This window comes from Nansenia antarctica (assembly GCF_963989245.1).
Source record: "Nansenia antarctica genome assembly, chromosome: 2".
Taxonomy (NCBI): Eukaryota; Metazoa; Chordata; class Actinopteri; order Argentiniformes; family Microstomatidae; genus Nansenia; species Nansenia antarctica.
The window spans coordinates 8,095,742-8,112,407 of record NC_137675.1 but is presented as its reverse complement, the minus strand read 5'-3'; the positions used below and the strand labels follow the sequence as shown (position 1 = coordinate 8,112,407).

General features: G+C 44.6%; 1 long non-coding RNA gene across 1 annotated transcript; it reads right to left on the bottom strand.

The window, feature by feature from the left end:
- Window positions 1-15,207: 15,207 nt before the first annotated feature.
- Window positions 15,208-16,052, bottom strand: LOC308150950. The gene is made up of 3 exons (XR_013937266.1): window positions 16,014-16,052; window positions 15,730-15,865; window positions 15,208-15,380 (listed from the first exon to the last, which is right to left on the bottom strand). It is a non-coding gene; the product is annotated as an uncharacterized lncRNA (long non-coding RNA).
- Between the last annotated feature and the right edge of the window lie 614 nt (window positions 16,053-16,666).

Sequence of the window (16,666 nt, the reverse complement as noted above, 5' to 3'; positions counted from 1 at the left end):
CGTCGTAAGGCGATGACGTAGTCTATGCAAATATGCAGGCGCAATATGCAAATATGCAGGCGCGGTATGATGACACGCTCCAACCACTCCAACCACTATGGTCCATCAAGCGTCCGGGTGATAGGCGTGATGTCCGCAGCTGGATATACTTGGAGAGTGTTTGTAAGGCTGGTGGCCATCTTAGGTGAGTCTGGTTGTGTTGTAAGGCTGGCGGCCATCTTAGGTGAGTCTGGTTGTGTTGTAAGGCTGGCGGCCATCTTAGGTGAGTCTGGTTGTGTTGTTCGGCTGGCGGCCATCCTAGGTGAGTCTGATTGTGTTGTAAGGTTGGCGGCCATCTTAGGTGAGTCTGGTTGTGTTGTAAGGCTGGCGGCCATCTTATGTGAGTCTGGTTGTGTTGTAAGGCTGGCGGCCATCTTAGGTGAGTCTGGTTGTGTTGTTAGGCTGGGGGCCATCTTGGGTGAATCTGCAGGGCTGCCAAGTTTCACCAAAAGTTTGGAGTGAGATTTTTTGGCGGTGGAGCGACCCAAAACTGTTTCAGTATGACTTTTATTAGACTGCGGTTCCTCCCACGCACGCCCACATACAACATCCGGGTCTTACATGCAACATTATCAGGTCACCCCTAGGTGTCCCTGTAACACAGGCTACTAACATATGTGTGGTGGCCTGGGAAAACCCTTCACATGGTGGCATTTTGACATTTTCATTTTTTAATATTTCCATAAATTAGAATTCATAACTCAGCTATTCATAACTGGTTGAATGACTGAGATAGCCCTTTATTTTAAAAAGTTATGAGCATTTTAATGTATCATGTCAAAAAAAGTGAAAGGTGAGAAATGCTGCCCCCATGCTGCCCCCGACTCCTTTCTCCTCCGGGTCGGGGGAGGAGCCTATGCAGATCGGCCGGTCTCGTTTGTCTGCTTGTGATGCGGTGTTAGTCTGCTCGCCTCGTCGGTATGCGAGGGACAGATCCATTTGTGTGTCTTCTAGTTAAGATTGTATTACTTTATGCTTATTGTGAGCATCAGTAAACTGGCAATAACACAGGTGGAAGTATCGTCTCTCCTTTCGCTCATGTGTGCGTGCGTTGCTTAACTGAGAATGAGACACGTTCAACGTGACGTTGTTTCGCTAGCAAACTACCCACCACAAAAACATAAAAATAAGTACTTTCTCTTTTGTTTTCTTAAAATGTTTATTCACCATAATGTAGTATGGAGTTCAAAGTACTAGAATACCACATAATATCAAAATCGCCGAAATAGGACATTTCCATCTATTTTTGCTCTTTGCCACAAACGAACGCCAGCGACATCCGACGGGTTTTCCCAGGCCACCACACATATGCCTATATGTAACATCTCCTTTCCTTTAGCTGTTTGCAAATGACATGCTTGCATCTCCGTCTGCAATTCCATTGACAATAACAATCCCAAACATTAACAATAGCATTACAACATTGCATTATTTCCCTTTTTTTTTTTTTTTTTTTTCTGAACAAAGAACAACAGTCCAGTACAGCCGTCTGAGGCAAAGTCAAAACAGTCTGAGAAGAGCTGTCCCTTTACTCACCCCTTCCTTTTTTGTTCTTTTTTTTTTTCAAAGTCATTAGTCCAGTCGTTGTGGCGGCCGTGACAGGCGACCACTCCGTGAGTAGACACCCTGGCCTGCCGTGGCAGGACCCCCCGGCGTCGCCGGTGCCCTTGGTGTACGAGGATGTACCTCGCCGCCTGTCTCCCAGCGACCTGGGTCTGGTCAGGACTGCTCCGCTCAGGCCGTAGAATGTCTGTCTGTTGCGCTTGAGCTGAGTGCTCTGCAACACGCAGATCCACTCGGTTGCGTCTGTACAGTGTGCCGTCCACATCCACCACGAACGAGCGGGGAGCGACTCTCTGGAGGCACTGGCCTCGTCGCCACCGCCCTGTGCGATCACCTGGCAGAGGCCTCATCCTAATGTGATCTCCAACATCCAGCTCTGGAAGGTCTCTGGCAGACGTGTCATAGAATGACTTGGCGACCCTCCGTTTCCACCGCAGCTTCTCTGCCACTCCGTCCACCACACGTGGTTGAAGCAGGCTGTCCGCGACGGGCAGTGAAGTTTTGAGCCTGCGTGCCATTAAGCGCTGGGCCGGGCTGCTGTCCAACCCCTCTGTGGGTGTGTTGCGCCAGTGAAGGATGGCCATCCACGCATCCGTGCCATCCAATTTCGCCCGCTTGCAGAGTGACTTGACAATCTTAACGGCCGACTCAGCCTTGCCGTTGGATCGAGGATGTCGGGGTGAGGATGTGACATGGGCAAACCCCCAGCTCGCTGCAAACTTCCTGAACCGTTCGCATGCAAACTGTGGGCCGTTGTCCGAGACCACCCTCTCTGACTGCCCATAACGTGCAAACTGAGCTTTGCAGCGCGTGATGAGCGTGTCAGCAGACAGATCTGGCAGCTGGTCGATTTCCCAGAAATCCGAATACTGGTCCACAATGACGAGAAAGTCCTTGCCCGCATATGAGTAGACGTCCATACTCACTGCCTGCCACGGGCGCACCGGTGTGTCATGCGACATCATCGGTTCCTTCTGCTGGACCCGTGCGTACTCATTGCATGCGGAGCAGTTCGCCACAAAGTCCTTTATCTCCGCTCTCATGTTCGGCCAGAAGAGCGTATCCCTGGCCCGTCTGTAACACGCCTCCCCACCAATGTGGCTAGCGTGTATGCGTTTGAGCAGCTCAGATCTCATGGCTTTTGGTATGACGACGCACTGTCCCCTGTACAACGCTCCGTCTTGAACATTCAGCTCGTCTCTGAAGGGCCAGTATTCCCGCACTGCCAGCGGAGTGTCCGGCCAGCCACTGAGGATCACAGATGCCAGCTCCTGAAGCACATCATCCGTCTCTGTGTGCTGCACAATCTGGTGGAATCTGAAAGCCGTAACGTCCAGGTGCTGCGCCTGGTCCAGCTGTGAATACCCGGCCTGGGTGCTGTTCACGGTGCACACAGCATGCTGCACGTACGGGGTGTCAGACCCACGGCACGAGGGCGTGGCCCTGCTCAGAGTGTCGCTGACATACATCTCGGGGCCCGGCTTGTACACAACATCCAGATTGTAGCTTTGCAGCTGCAGCAACATGCCTTGGAGACGTTTCGGTGCGCTCAGGAGGGGCTTCTTGAATATTGTGATAAGCGGCTTGTGGTCTGTTTCTGCAGTGATGACTGGTGGAATCTCTGGCAGGCAAAGACTATGCTCAAACACTCCTTCTCAATCTGAGCGTAGTTTTGCTCTGTCGGCGTTAGTGCCCTCGATGCAAAAGCCACCGGCTGTCCCCCTTGTAACAAACAGCCCCCCAGCCCGGTCATGCTGGCGTCGCTCTGGACCGTGACAGGCTTTGTGATATCATAGTACTTGAGGTCGGGCGTGCAGGTGACCATACGCTTCACTCCGCACACTGCATCTTCGTGTTTGGGCAACCAGTGCCACATGACGTCCTTATCCAAGAGCCTGCGGAGCGGCTCACAGACCTCCGAGAGCTTTGGCAGAAACTTTGCAAGGTACGTCACGAACCCAATAAAGCACTGAACTGCTTTCACGTCGGTGGGTGTCGGCATTTCCAGCACGGCCTGTGTCTTCTCTGGGTCGATTTTCAGTCCCTCCGAGGACAGAATGTGGCCGTGGAAGTGTACGGCTTTGAGCTTGAACTGTAGCTTGCGTTCACTCAGCCTGAGTCCCACTGCTCTGCATCGTTCCATGAGAGCACTCAAGTTTCTGTCATGGTCCAGTTCGGCCTCGGCATCCGTATCGCCACACCCGACCACCAGGATGTCATCCGCGATCGGTTCGATGCCGGCCAGGCCCGATAGCAGCTCGTGTTGCTTGCGCTGGTAGATCTCAGGCGCTACTGAGACTCCGAAAGGGAGCTTGAGCCATCTCATCCGACCCCACAGTGTCCAGAAGGTCGTCAGACGGCTGCTCGCGTCGTCAAGCTTGCACTGTAAAAAGGCAACACGAGCGTCTGCCAACGTGAAGAGGCGAGCCTTGGGCAGCTTGTACAACACATCTTCCAGCGTAGGCATATGGTAGTGAGACCTCAGCAGCGCTCGGTTGAGAGGCTTTGGATCGATACAGATTCTTATTTTCTCTGGCTTTGCGACAGTCACCATGTTACTTATCCATGCTGTCGGCTCAGTCACCGGCGCAATGTTGCCGACCTTGACATGTCTGTCAAGTTCCTCCTTGACTCTCGCCTTCAGAGCCACTGGAACATTCCTCAGCGCGCACTGCACCGGCGTCACATCAGGATCCAGCTCGAAGTGTATCTCGCCCGGGACTGACTCGATTGGGTCATTGAAGACGTCATGATAGTCTCTCAGCAGCTGATCTTTGGTGAGGGGCACAGATTGGCTTGCATCAACTGTGTGGAGTTCATCTAATAATTAATAAAAATAATTTTGCCATTTAGCAGACGCTTTTATCCAAAGCGACTTACAATTACGAATTACAGGGACATTCCCCCTGGAGTAACTGAGGGCTAAGTGCCTTACCCAAGGGCACACTAGTAGTGGTGTGGCTTCAGGCGGGATTTGAACTCACAACCTTCCGATCCCAAGTCCAACTCACTATCCACTAGACCACCACTACCCCATCTGGAACGGTGAAGGATACGAGGCCCAGATGTTCGCATGTGCCCCCCCCCCGAGAAGAGGCTTTTGCTCTGTGTCGACTATTTCAAATGTGAGGTTGTGCTTTTCTCCCCGGATGACACATTCAGTGTGGAATTTCCCCAGTGATGGCATGATTTCCCCAGAGTATAACTTTAACTTGGCTGCGCTCGGGCCGAGCGCCGCTCCGGGTGACAGCTTCTCTTTAATCTTGCGGCCCATGACATTGCAGGTGGAGCCTGTATCCAGCTGACACTGTTGCCTTTTCTCATTCAGGCATAGATTCACAAACCACTTGCGCCCCTGCTGGGCCTTTGCAGTATTGACACATTCAGTTACTAGAAACAGTCTATCATCAGTATCTGAGTCATCTTCTCTTTGCTCATCATTTTCAAGCACATTCACTTTTTTTATTTTGTCAGCCTTGCTGCCAGCCTGGCATACCTTGGCAAAGTGATTTGCTATGCCACATATCCGGCATGTCTTACCGTAGGCTGGGCACTGCTCCCTGCCCCGTTTGTGGCTGCCTCCACAGTATTTGCAGCTCCACTGTGGCTCTCTCTCCGCTGGCGCTGTTTTCCTTTGATGTGCGCGCCTCTCACTCTGCCTGTCCGCGGCATTCACATTGTCCGTCTGTGCTAGCGGGGCCATCACTCTCATGTGTCTCTCGGTTAGCTCAGCGAGCCTACAGATTTCAGTCGCTGTGTGTAACGTCAACTCACGTTCGCGTAGCAGACGCCTCCTGGTGCCCTCACTCGCAACACCCAGCACGAGCCTGTCACGAACCAGCTCGTCCTTCAGCGCACGGTATTCGCATGACGATGCTCTCTCCTTAAGCTTTGTCAGGAAACTGTCTATTGGCTCATCAGCCTCTTGTTTGCAGCTTCCAAACATGTACCTCTCATAAATGACGTTTCTCGCCGGTTTGAAGTAAACCCCCAAAGCGTCCATAATCGCTTTTGGGTCCTTCTGTTCATCCTCCGTCAACGTGAGGCTATGTGTGTACACATGACGGCACTCACTTCCCATCAGCCGTCTCAGCGTGGCTGCCTTGATCAGCTTCGACTTCTCGCTCAGTCCGGTAGCGAGCAAAAAGTCCTCAAACTCTGCACGGAAAACTTCCCAGTTTTTCGCCAGATCACCAGTCATGCGCATACCATCGGGCGCGGGGATGCTGTTGCTTGCCATGGCGTTTCATTTCTTTAAGCGTCTTTATTTTATTTTAATTTTTACTTAGATCCCGCTTCTGACTCCATGTTTCAGTATGACTTTTATTTCATTGACTGCCAAAGACGCCAATTGGCGTCTTATAGAATAGTAACGTTGACTGCCAAAGACGCCAATTGGCGTCTTATAGAATTTATTTATTTTTTCGCTGGGATCGCGTTATTGACATGTTCTACACCTAGCAAGTGAATTTCAGACTTGGGTGTAATGTATTTCGGTCCCAGATGGGGGCAGTAGTTCGATAAAAGCCTGGAGAAGGAAGTGGCTTGCTGTGGGTTGTAGTAATGGCGAAACGGATCAGGGTATGTGCCAAACGCGGCGCGGAGCATTGCGGCGCGGAGCATTGCGGAGCATCGCGGAGCAGCGCGGCCATCGCGCGACTCTTCAAACAGTTCAGAGTCGGATGATACAGAAAAAGTGCAGAAAAAAAAAAAAAAAAAAAGTTCTGCAGAAAAAGCTCGTTTTCTCTGTTTATTGGTCAAAATCAGGTGTTTTTGCTGAAACCACCCTATGTTCTACGGCCGATTTCTAAACACTCAAAGAGGCTAGAAACAAACTTTCTTTTTCTGATGAAAGAAGAGAGTCTAAAGTTTTGGTAGATATGTTCAATGTTTATGTAGTCCGAAAAGTCAATATTTGGTGGGTCTTCAAAGTTCAGCGAAAATGCCCCAAAAGTCTGGCAGTGTGGAGCTCTCCGCTCTGAACATGGCTGGCAGTCAAAGAGTTAAACTGCGGTTCCTCCCGCGCACGCCCACATACAACATCCGGGTCTTACATGCAACATTATCAGGTCACCCCTAGGTGTCCCTGTAACACAGGCTACTAACATATGCCTATATGTAACAAAAACTGTGCACGTTTTGGCAGCGGCGGCCCCTCTCTCCCACCCAATTATTTGTGCTAGTTTCCTGCAATGTTGTTCATAATAAACCAGCACAAGAAATGAAAATAATAAATAATAAATAATAACATTTTATAAAACAAGAAACAAATTCAGACAATATATCATATTTATGAAATCTTAATAAACAAATACAGTAGCCTACAGACTCTAAAAGAAAAATGGGCCCCATCAACAGGACTCAGCCCCTTGGTCAGCAGCAGGAAGACCCGTGGTCATCATCTTATATACAGTGCATTGCTCATAGATGGCTATCATGTTATACAGTACATACCAGGGTTTTTCCTGGGTCCGAATGAGGGCTTGGTGGGTGATTTTGGGAGGGACCCCCAATTGTTGTGCACATATTTTGCTACCACGGTTGCCAGACGGAATTGACAATGTCCAGCCCAACCGGTCTAAAAGCTGCCGAATCCACCCGTCCAGTGTGACCAAAAGTAGCCCAATCTGGTGTGGCGGGTGGCGCCAATAGGAAAAGGGGAGGTGCCCAAAGGAAAGCACTTAGGGCTCACCTTAGGGGGAACGCCAGAGCGCAGCCGTGTGATCAGGTCGGAGGTAAGGTAGTTGCACACCTTACTCCATGCTGACAGGCAGAGATCAAGAGGTAGGCCGCAGCCTATGGCTATTTTCTGTGCGTAGCGTTTTATATTATTTCTTTGATTGTATGTAATATTGATGGTGTGATGTATTACAGGTCACCTACTTCCCTGCTGGGTTGAAGGCGGCTGATAGTCGCTGGTAGGACGCTGCCATCGACGTACCAGGTATTTTAATGTATTCGTCATGTAAATTGAATCATTATGTATTTTAATATGTCGGTAATAGTGTTTTAAGATTGTTCATTTGTGTTTCCTCCAGAGCATCAGTGCGGCCAGCTGCTCTTGCCGTGAGACGTTTTGTTTGGTTAAAGTTTATGTTCTTATCTAGTCCGCCTGGGCAAGTGTGCCGGTAGCGGGGCGGACTAGTTTTTCTTTTTGTTTGTTTGTTTGTTTATTTGTTATTTAAATCCGCTTTTCCCCCACCATTGCCACTTCACCGGGTTAATCCCAATTCGACCATCAGGGCAGGTTTGAGTGTGCTATATTTATAGATGATTGCAGTGAACAACCCTTTTCTACAGTGTGTAGCCTATGGTGTGCAGTGAACAACCCTTTTCTACAGTGTGTAGCCTATGGTGTGCAGTGAATATAACACCTGCCCTGGTAACAATAACTGAGGTTCTTTGGAGAGAGGTCAATGTGGGCCTGGATTGTGAACTAATGTAATAAAACTATTTTCTATTTAAAGTACATTCTCAACTGTCATTCTTATGCTAGGGACCTATATGGTGGGTGTAACACTGGCAACACTGCTTGCTACGTTCTTGCAGCTCGCGTGCACAGGTTCTTCCATCAGCACTCGCCTGCCGCTTCGATTGCAGACTCAAGTTAACGCGCGTGCAGAAAGATGCCACGAAACTCATGTCCGGTAGCTTTCTTTCAAGGAATTTCAAAAATAAAAGTCCCATAAAACAATTGTTAATTCTTGCCGTGAGAAATAGAGATGTGGCGTGAGAGCGTGAGAACTGGTTGAAATGCGTGAGTCTCACGGCGATTGCGTGAGACTTGGCAGCTCTGTGTTTGTTATCGCATAACCAGTCGTTCAGAATGCTCTCAGTATTTCCCCTACAGTTGCCTTGGGGTGGGCGGGCCAGACCTCCACACACAGCTTTGTGCCGCGCTGGAGAATGGTTTTGTTTTTGTTTTGTTTTGTTTTGACCGAGAGAGTTTTTGCAGGGTGAAAGCTCTGCAGAAGAAAGTAAGCAAGTTGAAACGTTAGCAAATATAATTACTGTGTTCTGACAGAGAAAGTTGGTTCAAATTAGTCGTTATTATTGTGACTAGAAAGTGTCTGATTATAGTTTCATGATGTGAATAATAGTGTCAAAGAACTAGCAAGCTAGCTAGCGTGCTCAGAGGTGATTAGATGAGCTAGTCTGCTGCACACATGCCAGCTAAAGAGCTAACTGGATGCACTGTATGAATGAATGAATGAATGAATGGTCTTTATTGTCATTGCTACAGTACAGGTACCAAACAACGAAATTTAGGAGGGGTGGCTCCCCTGGTGTTAGGAAAGAAGAAAAAAAAACTTTTAAAAAAAAAATCACAAGAAGGGAAGGAGCTGGTTTACATAAATAAAGGCTATGTACACTATCCACTGTACTATACTGTACAGATAGACGACTAGGGTTGTCATATTGCACAATAGTGTTATTGCACATTTATTTAAAGTGTCGCAGTTTGCAGGCTTGAAATGTACATATTTGTGCCTCAGCACTACACCTGATTTTTTTCAGTCCAGCAGCTGCCAACAATCCGTCCAGACTGTCCAGGGCCCAGAACCTAGGTCTTTGCTGTGTTCAGGGCCTGGACGGCCCTGTGGTAGAATGTATTATTTTACTTAAAGTAGATATACAATCTTTCTTATTCTGCTAGAATTGGGCTTTATGGTAATACCATAATGGTATATTTACAGTACATGGACAGTGGATTGAAGCATTGGAACAAACCCTCACTCATTGGAAATGTCTGTTTTTTGTAGTTGGACATACGATTTTCTTACAGGTGAGAGAGTAAGTAAAGACAGTATCTGACTGCATTGCCCACAGCAACCCAATATTCAATTAGAATGATGTTATGATTTGATATGAATTCAATGTATACCTCTTATTAAATGATAAATACTCTGGTTGTTATATTTGCCTTTTGGTTGACAGCAAAAGAGGTAGAGAGGAGGATAGAGAGGGAGAGAATGAGAGAGAGCAGGATGGTGTCGGCACACCAGAGAGACAGCAAGAACCAGATGAGAAAGTGGACATGTAGTCAAGACCACATAAGTAGCCCTGAGAACCGATGGTTCTCGAGCCTAACGGCCCTTAAGGGGCAGGAGCCTATCTCCTGTTTCTGTAGCGTGAGGCAGCTTGATGTACAAGTACAGTCCATGCCACCCCCCCCCCAAGGCAGCAAACACCGGTGTAGATGCATACTGTATGCATTTAGTGAGTGTGGTGGTGCTTATGGGGTGTCGCTACGGGACAGGTGTCGCTCTGACTGGGAGGGCAAAATCACAGTATACCCACTAGAAAAAACTAGACTACACCACTGTGTATCCTTCATAACTGTACATAGGCTACACATATCATAATATCTTATCACTATTGCATGGAACTTGGGTAAACCCGCTGCAAAAAAAAAAAACTCAGCTCCAACAAATCTGAAGGGATTGGGAGACAACTGTACAGTTTATCATTTTCATAACTGTCTGTACATAATACATATCTTATGTATCACTATTGCTATATATAGCCTATATATAAACACATTATGTTACAAATATCAGTCTTATCCACTGTATCTAATTCAGCACTGAAGCCTGAAGGTTGAGCACAGTGTGTGCCCCCTTGCTACCTCTGCTGATATAAAAGAGAATTGCAGCCTTGGAGAAAAAGATGGCAGCCGAATCCCAAGGCAAATACACAGGCACACACAGAAATACTGCAAAATCGCTTTATACTTACTCGATTTTGAAAATGTAAAGATGCTGGGTGGTAGAACGCACATATCTAGGAAAAGTCATGAAAGGAGGGTCCTGACATTTGATCAAGTGCAAAGGTAGACTTTTTTTTGTACTCACTGGTGCCCGATGACACCTCACGGCTTTCCTAGTGTTAAAACCCATCTGTTCACCAAGGTCTTTGGCCCCTAGTCACTGTTTCTGTTTTGCTTTGTTTGTTTTCTGTTTTGTCTGTCTGACCATTCCCCTTTAGAATTGTAAAGCGTCCTTGGGCTTTTGAAAGGCGCTATAGAAATCAAAGTTATTATTAGTAGTAGTAGTAGTAGTGAAAAGGGTAATTGAGTGTTCACAGTGACCAGGGATATGTGCAAACAGCATGGAGTCAGAGACCGCCATGTATTACAGTTTTTCTCAAAACTTTCCTCCATTTTCCCAAAACTCTAAACACAACACACTTTTCTAAAGCTACATAAACAAAACCACACCTTCTCTCTTCAAAACTCAAACTTTCACACCAAAACAGCTGCTCAAAGCCTGCAAAAATGTAAACACTATACGCATCATTACAGACTACAACAAAACAACTGAAAACACAATGTTCAGTGTGTGAGAATGTTCATTTTTTTCACAACTGCCAAAGCACATTTTTAGAAACCTTACAGTATCTGTTCTCAGAATATATCAATGTAGAGTATTGGGCATTCATAGATTTGTGTGTTTCATATGAACAGTATGTAAATCTACAGAAAATACAGTATGTATGTTACGGTACATGTGGGAATACGGTACATGTGGGAAAACTAGGGTTAGGGTTAGGTGCTAGGGTGACTTGGTACATGCTGGCATGTCTAACCCTAACCCTAACCTTAACCCTAACCCTACCCCTAATCCTAACCCTAGCACCCTAGCACCTAACCGTAACCCTAGTTTTCCCACATGTACTGTATTCCCACATGTACCGTAACATGTACACTACTGTACTGTATCACAACTCAATGCAAACACTACAGAGGATCCATTACACACAACAATACTCACTGAAAACAATGTTCAGGGTGTGATGTTTTTTTATGTATTTATGGAACTATATCACACACACACACACACACACACACACACACACCACAATAATTTGCAACAAGTGTCTTACATGTTGAGTTGTTATGTTTAATGAATGAAGCCAGGTGTGTTCATTGTGTTCAAATTTTGCTGACTGTGGCAAGCATTTTGCATCACATGAGCTTTAATTTGAGAATTTGAGCAGAGTTTTTTGCAACTTGTGTTTTAGCAAGGAGAAATGTGTTTAGATTTATGAGAAAAGGAGGATTGTGTAAAGTGAATTGTGTCTTCATGTGAAATGTGTTTATGGTTTTGGCAAATGGGGGCTAGTTTTATTAAATGTGTTTAGAGAACTGGTCATTTGGTTTAGAGAATTGGCTTTTGTGTTTTAGCAATTGGGAAAAACTGTAAATAAAAAATGACCATGACTATGACCATGACCATGACCATTCCATGACCATGACCATTCCAAGACCAAGACCAAGACCACGACCATGCCAAGACACCGTTTGTAATAAAGTCCTTCTTTCACTCATGCTGCTGGTTTGTGAGGTGATTGTCCTCTCAGGCATCAATATTGCTAAATGTATTGTCAAAGTAAAAAATAAACACTTTCTAAGGGAGCTACGGGAGTTTGCAAGCTAACGTTATCTCCAATGTGGGATTTGGACAAAGTTAGCTCACTAATTCCCGTTGCTGAAAACTATGGAAAAATGTAAATACTTTGCAAGAGGACATGATGCCCGACAAAGGGGAGAACCACCCGACGAACCATTAGAGTGAGTGAAAGAAGGATTTTATTTGAAACTGTCTTTTTATTTTGATAACCGACAGGACAACGTCTTGGACTCTATGCAGTCCATCAGACTTGGATAGGATAATATCTGGCCAGGTTCAACTATGGACTGACTTATATAGCATCTTATTCCAAAGCGCTTTACAACGGCCACTCATTCACCCATTCACACACACATTCACACACTAATGGCGACAAGCTACCATGCAAAGCGCTGGCCCTCTCATTGGGAGCAATTTGGGGTTCAGTGTCTTGCCCAAGGACACTTCGAGATGTGGCCAGTCGGGGCTCGAACCGTCAATCAGCCGACCTCGCGATCATTAGACGCTGGCTCTACCTCCTGCACCACAGCCACCCCCGCAACTGAGGCAAATAATCCACATACACTCATTGTATGTGTAAGAGGATTTTGGGGGGGGGATTTGGTTACTCCTAAACTACTAGAGTAAAAGACAAATTACATAAATGGACTGACTTATATAGCGCCTTTATCCAAAGCGCTTTACAACGGCCTTTCATTCACCCATTCACAGTCCATCAGACTTGGATAGGATAATATCTGGCCAGGTTCAACTATGGACTGACTTATATAGCATCTTATTCCAAAGCGCTTTACAACGGCCTCTCATTCACCCATTCACACACACATTCACACACTAATGGCGACAAGCTACCATGCAAGGCGCTGGGCCGCTCATTGGGAGCAATTTTGGGTTCAGTGTCTTGCCCAAGGACACCTCGACATGTGGCCAGCCGGGGCTTGAACCGCCGATCTGCCGACCTTGCGATCATTAGACGCCGGCTCTACCTCCTGCACCACAGCCGCCCCATTACATGCTATATGAGTCATGCATCTTTAGATTAAAAAACAATGATCCTCTTCAGAGTCTCAGATACTTTATTTGTTGATATTTTACAAAGAATAGACAGACAGTATATACTGCACTGTAAGGGAACATTCCAATAATTATGTATTTCCCTCTGTGAAAACAAGACAGATTTAAAAAGGACACAAATCAACACATCACATTAACACATCATGTTCACATGTCTAAATTAATCAAATTTACCTTTCAAACGTTATGCTAGCTCTAAGCAGCTGGATTAATGTATTTGTTTAACACGTAAATTGACAGTGAGTCAGTGGGACAGTGCACATAAAAAAAAAAAAACTTTTCAAATCAATGTAAATGTGTCAGAGAAACGTATATACACCCATAGTCCCTGGATAAGATCAGCCTTAATCATACATGTTGTGCCTGATTTGGAGTTGACCCATTCTCATTATTACAAAAGACAAGATAAAGAAGTTATGTATACTGTAGCTGCAGCTATATTGTACTTAATATTTTTCAACATACCACTAGACTGCGCTAGACAACACCACAAGGCAGGATCGCAAGCAGTGACCACAAGCAGTGACGACATAGCCAAAACTGAATTAAGTCACTGTTCCAAGCATCTTCGGACACACCACTATTTCAGGTAAACCCCACCCTACACACACAACTCACACTTTTAACATTTAAGTCTAAAAAACATTTACCAATGAACAGGAGAGGTGCACAGTGTTTAACTAAATTCCATTTACTGTATCTCCACTGTGAATGGGCCCCTTTATGTACAATAACAACCCTTGACTACTTTTGACATTGATTATTGGCATAATTGAATGAATCACTATGATTTAATAATTGTTTTTACGTAATGCTGCTCTTCACAAGGGATGATTAATTATGTCATCTCCATGTTTTACTCATTTTTTACTCAAATGCAACATCTTGTTGCTCCATTGGCTCAGTCTCCACCTTAGCCTCAGTCACGTTTGGTGGAAAACATTGTTTCTTATCCCAGTTCTTCCAGTCAGGTTGTAGAGGTGGGTTGTTCAGAGCCATCAAACTACCCAACCAGAAGCACTCAGCAGCTAGATGACCATAAGTGTCCTGGTCGTGATAGGTTTCATGCTGGTATTTCCGGAGGTGAACCTGTATTTAGCAGAGGTACAACGTGTAAAACAGAAGTCATGGTCTTGGCAAATAATATATTGAACAATTCAATATTCATGCACAATTAAAATGTATTATTGGGATACATTGGAAGCAAATACATTACCTTAACATTATCATCTTTCTGGCTGTGAAAAATTGCGATTTGAAGATTTTGGATGGATAATTGCATATACTCTGATACCTATAATACAAAAAGAATACCTCTCAAAGCATTTAAACAACAAAATGCCGAAACAGCAGGGGCTAAATTGAGTGTGAATAGCCAACAAAATTGTTATTGTGAAGGCCTACCTTTTTGGGGTTCTGTTCTGTGCTGAGTGGAAACAATTGTTTCATCATATTTTTCTTTTCCTCCATTTCAGCTCTTGCATCCTCAAAAATGTTCTATCAAGAGATCATATAAACATTCAAGATGATTTAGTGACTTTATTAGAAAAACTCAAACAATGTCTTGAATATTTAGCTTTGAAACACGGTGCAGCAGCTTTCAGTCACGCTGCTGCATGCTCCTGGAACAAACTCCCTAAAGAAATCAACAGGCCCAAACCCTTAAAATATTTAAATCTAAGCTAAAAACCTTAATGTTTTGCATCAGTTATGATTAAACACAAACACTTCTATCAATGTCTTTTTTCCATTAACTATTCTTAAATGTTTTATCTATTTACTTCTTACTGCTTTTATTCATTGTCATTTTTATTTTCTTACTATGCTCCTCTTGTTGTATTTTTAACTAATGTATGTAAAGCACTTTGAATTGCCCCTGTTGTATGAAATGTGCTATACAAATAAACTTGCCTTGCCTTGCCTTGATGTCCAAAAGATGGATACTGAGATGCTTTTCAAATTCACTTTTTAGTTTTTGCTATATGAATGTTTGTAAGAAAGCGTCTCATAATAAGTACAATATGTGTGTGTGTCACTGGTCTCCTCTTACTTCAGCTATCATACAGGTCATTAATTATCTTGTTAAAAATTATCATTTGAGTTACCTGAATTAACCAAGTTGCAATGTGGCGGTATTCAGCCTTTGACCTTAATTCATCCCTGATTTTTGGCCATTGTTGTAGTCTCAGAATGTCATAGTAATGTCTGAGTTGTGAAGTTCTGCAGGGGTCTGTGAGGTCTTCAGACAAATCTCCTCTGCTCTGTATCTCAGAGGACATTTGACTTGCCATTCTTGAGAGAAGAGAAATACAGACAACAATAAACAAGAACCAACAAATGTTACCATAATGTACTGAATAAGTGTCTCATGCATTGTATGCAGTATCGCTATTTTCTTAATGTGTCCAACCGTGGTTTAAACCCATGTCTCATACATGGAAGATATGCATAAACTTGCTAAGCTAAAGCCTAGGTATTAGCCAAGGCATGTATTCAGATATCATACAAGGTTATACTCATCACACTAGTGTCATCGCCATACAATACTAGCTAATGTTGTTAGAATGTTACACTTCAACACCCATTATCTGCACAAACGTGTAAGCTAAAGCCGAGCTGTCAGTGTGAGGGGCCAACCTACTTGTCAAATGGGTGTGGTCTCCAAACCACCTCCGATACATTACAACTTTTTATTCCATTTTGTTGTAGTTCAACATGACATACAGTACCTCTCCTTGAAGGAAGCGTATTCAGCCTTGCAAGCTTCATACTTGGAACTGTGGTCAGAAAGTGTAAAAAAGAAAAATACAATCATTATTAACACAGTTACTTTGTTACAGTTATGAGCAGGATCAAAGGACATGACATACTCCTTGTGATTTTGGTATGTAGAGGCACTACATACACACAGTTAATGAAATGTACCTTATGTCTTTGATCTTGGATTTGTAATGTGATTCCATCTCGATCCTGTGTTAAAAACAATGTCTTCAATCAGTAATCTTACACCAATTACAATTAAATGAACTGCACTGGGTAGGGCAGATACATACAGTGGATTATTATAAGAATCTAATAATTTTCTATCAATCCACACACAATACCCAATAATATAGAGTTGTGCCAAATGAATAATAAAGAGCCCACCTTTGTTGTTGCTCATGTTCTTTTGTGTCAGACCTGTAATGCAAGGAAACATTGTATAGGGTTAATTTCTTGGACTTGTGAGTGTCATACTGAACATTTTAAATGTACTATTTTTTAAACAAGAGACTTTCTGACCATGAGCGTATATCAAACTCCTTAGAGATTGGGTTAGCGATTCCCGACACGACTCAGTCTTTCAAGACTGGCTCAGGAAAGGCATCAGATGGCTTAAAGACCCGTTTAAAGATAACTGTTTTATATTTCGACCAGTTGTCTGAGAAATACGACTTTGTTTCAATACTTACAGGTCAGACACTATGCACTCTATTTTACTGTGTTTTCCTGAAGAACCTGACGCTAATCATGACACATTTCTCTCTTTTGGCCCGCTACCCAGAGGTGCACAGTCCACATTGTGTGGGAAAAATTCC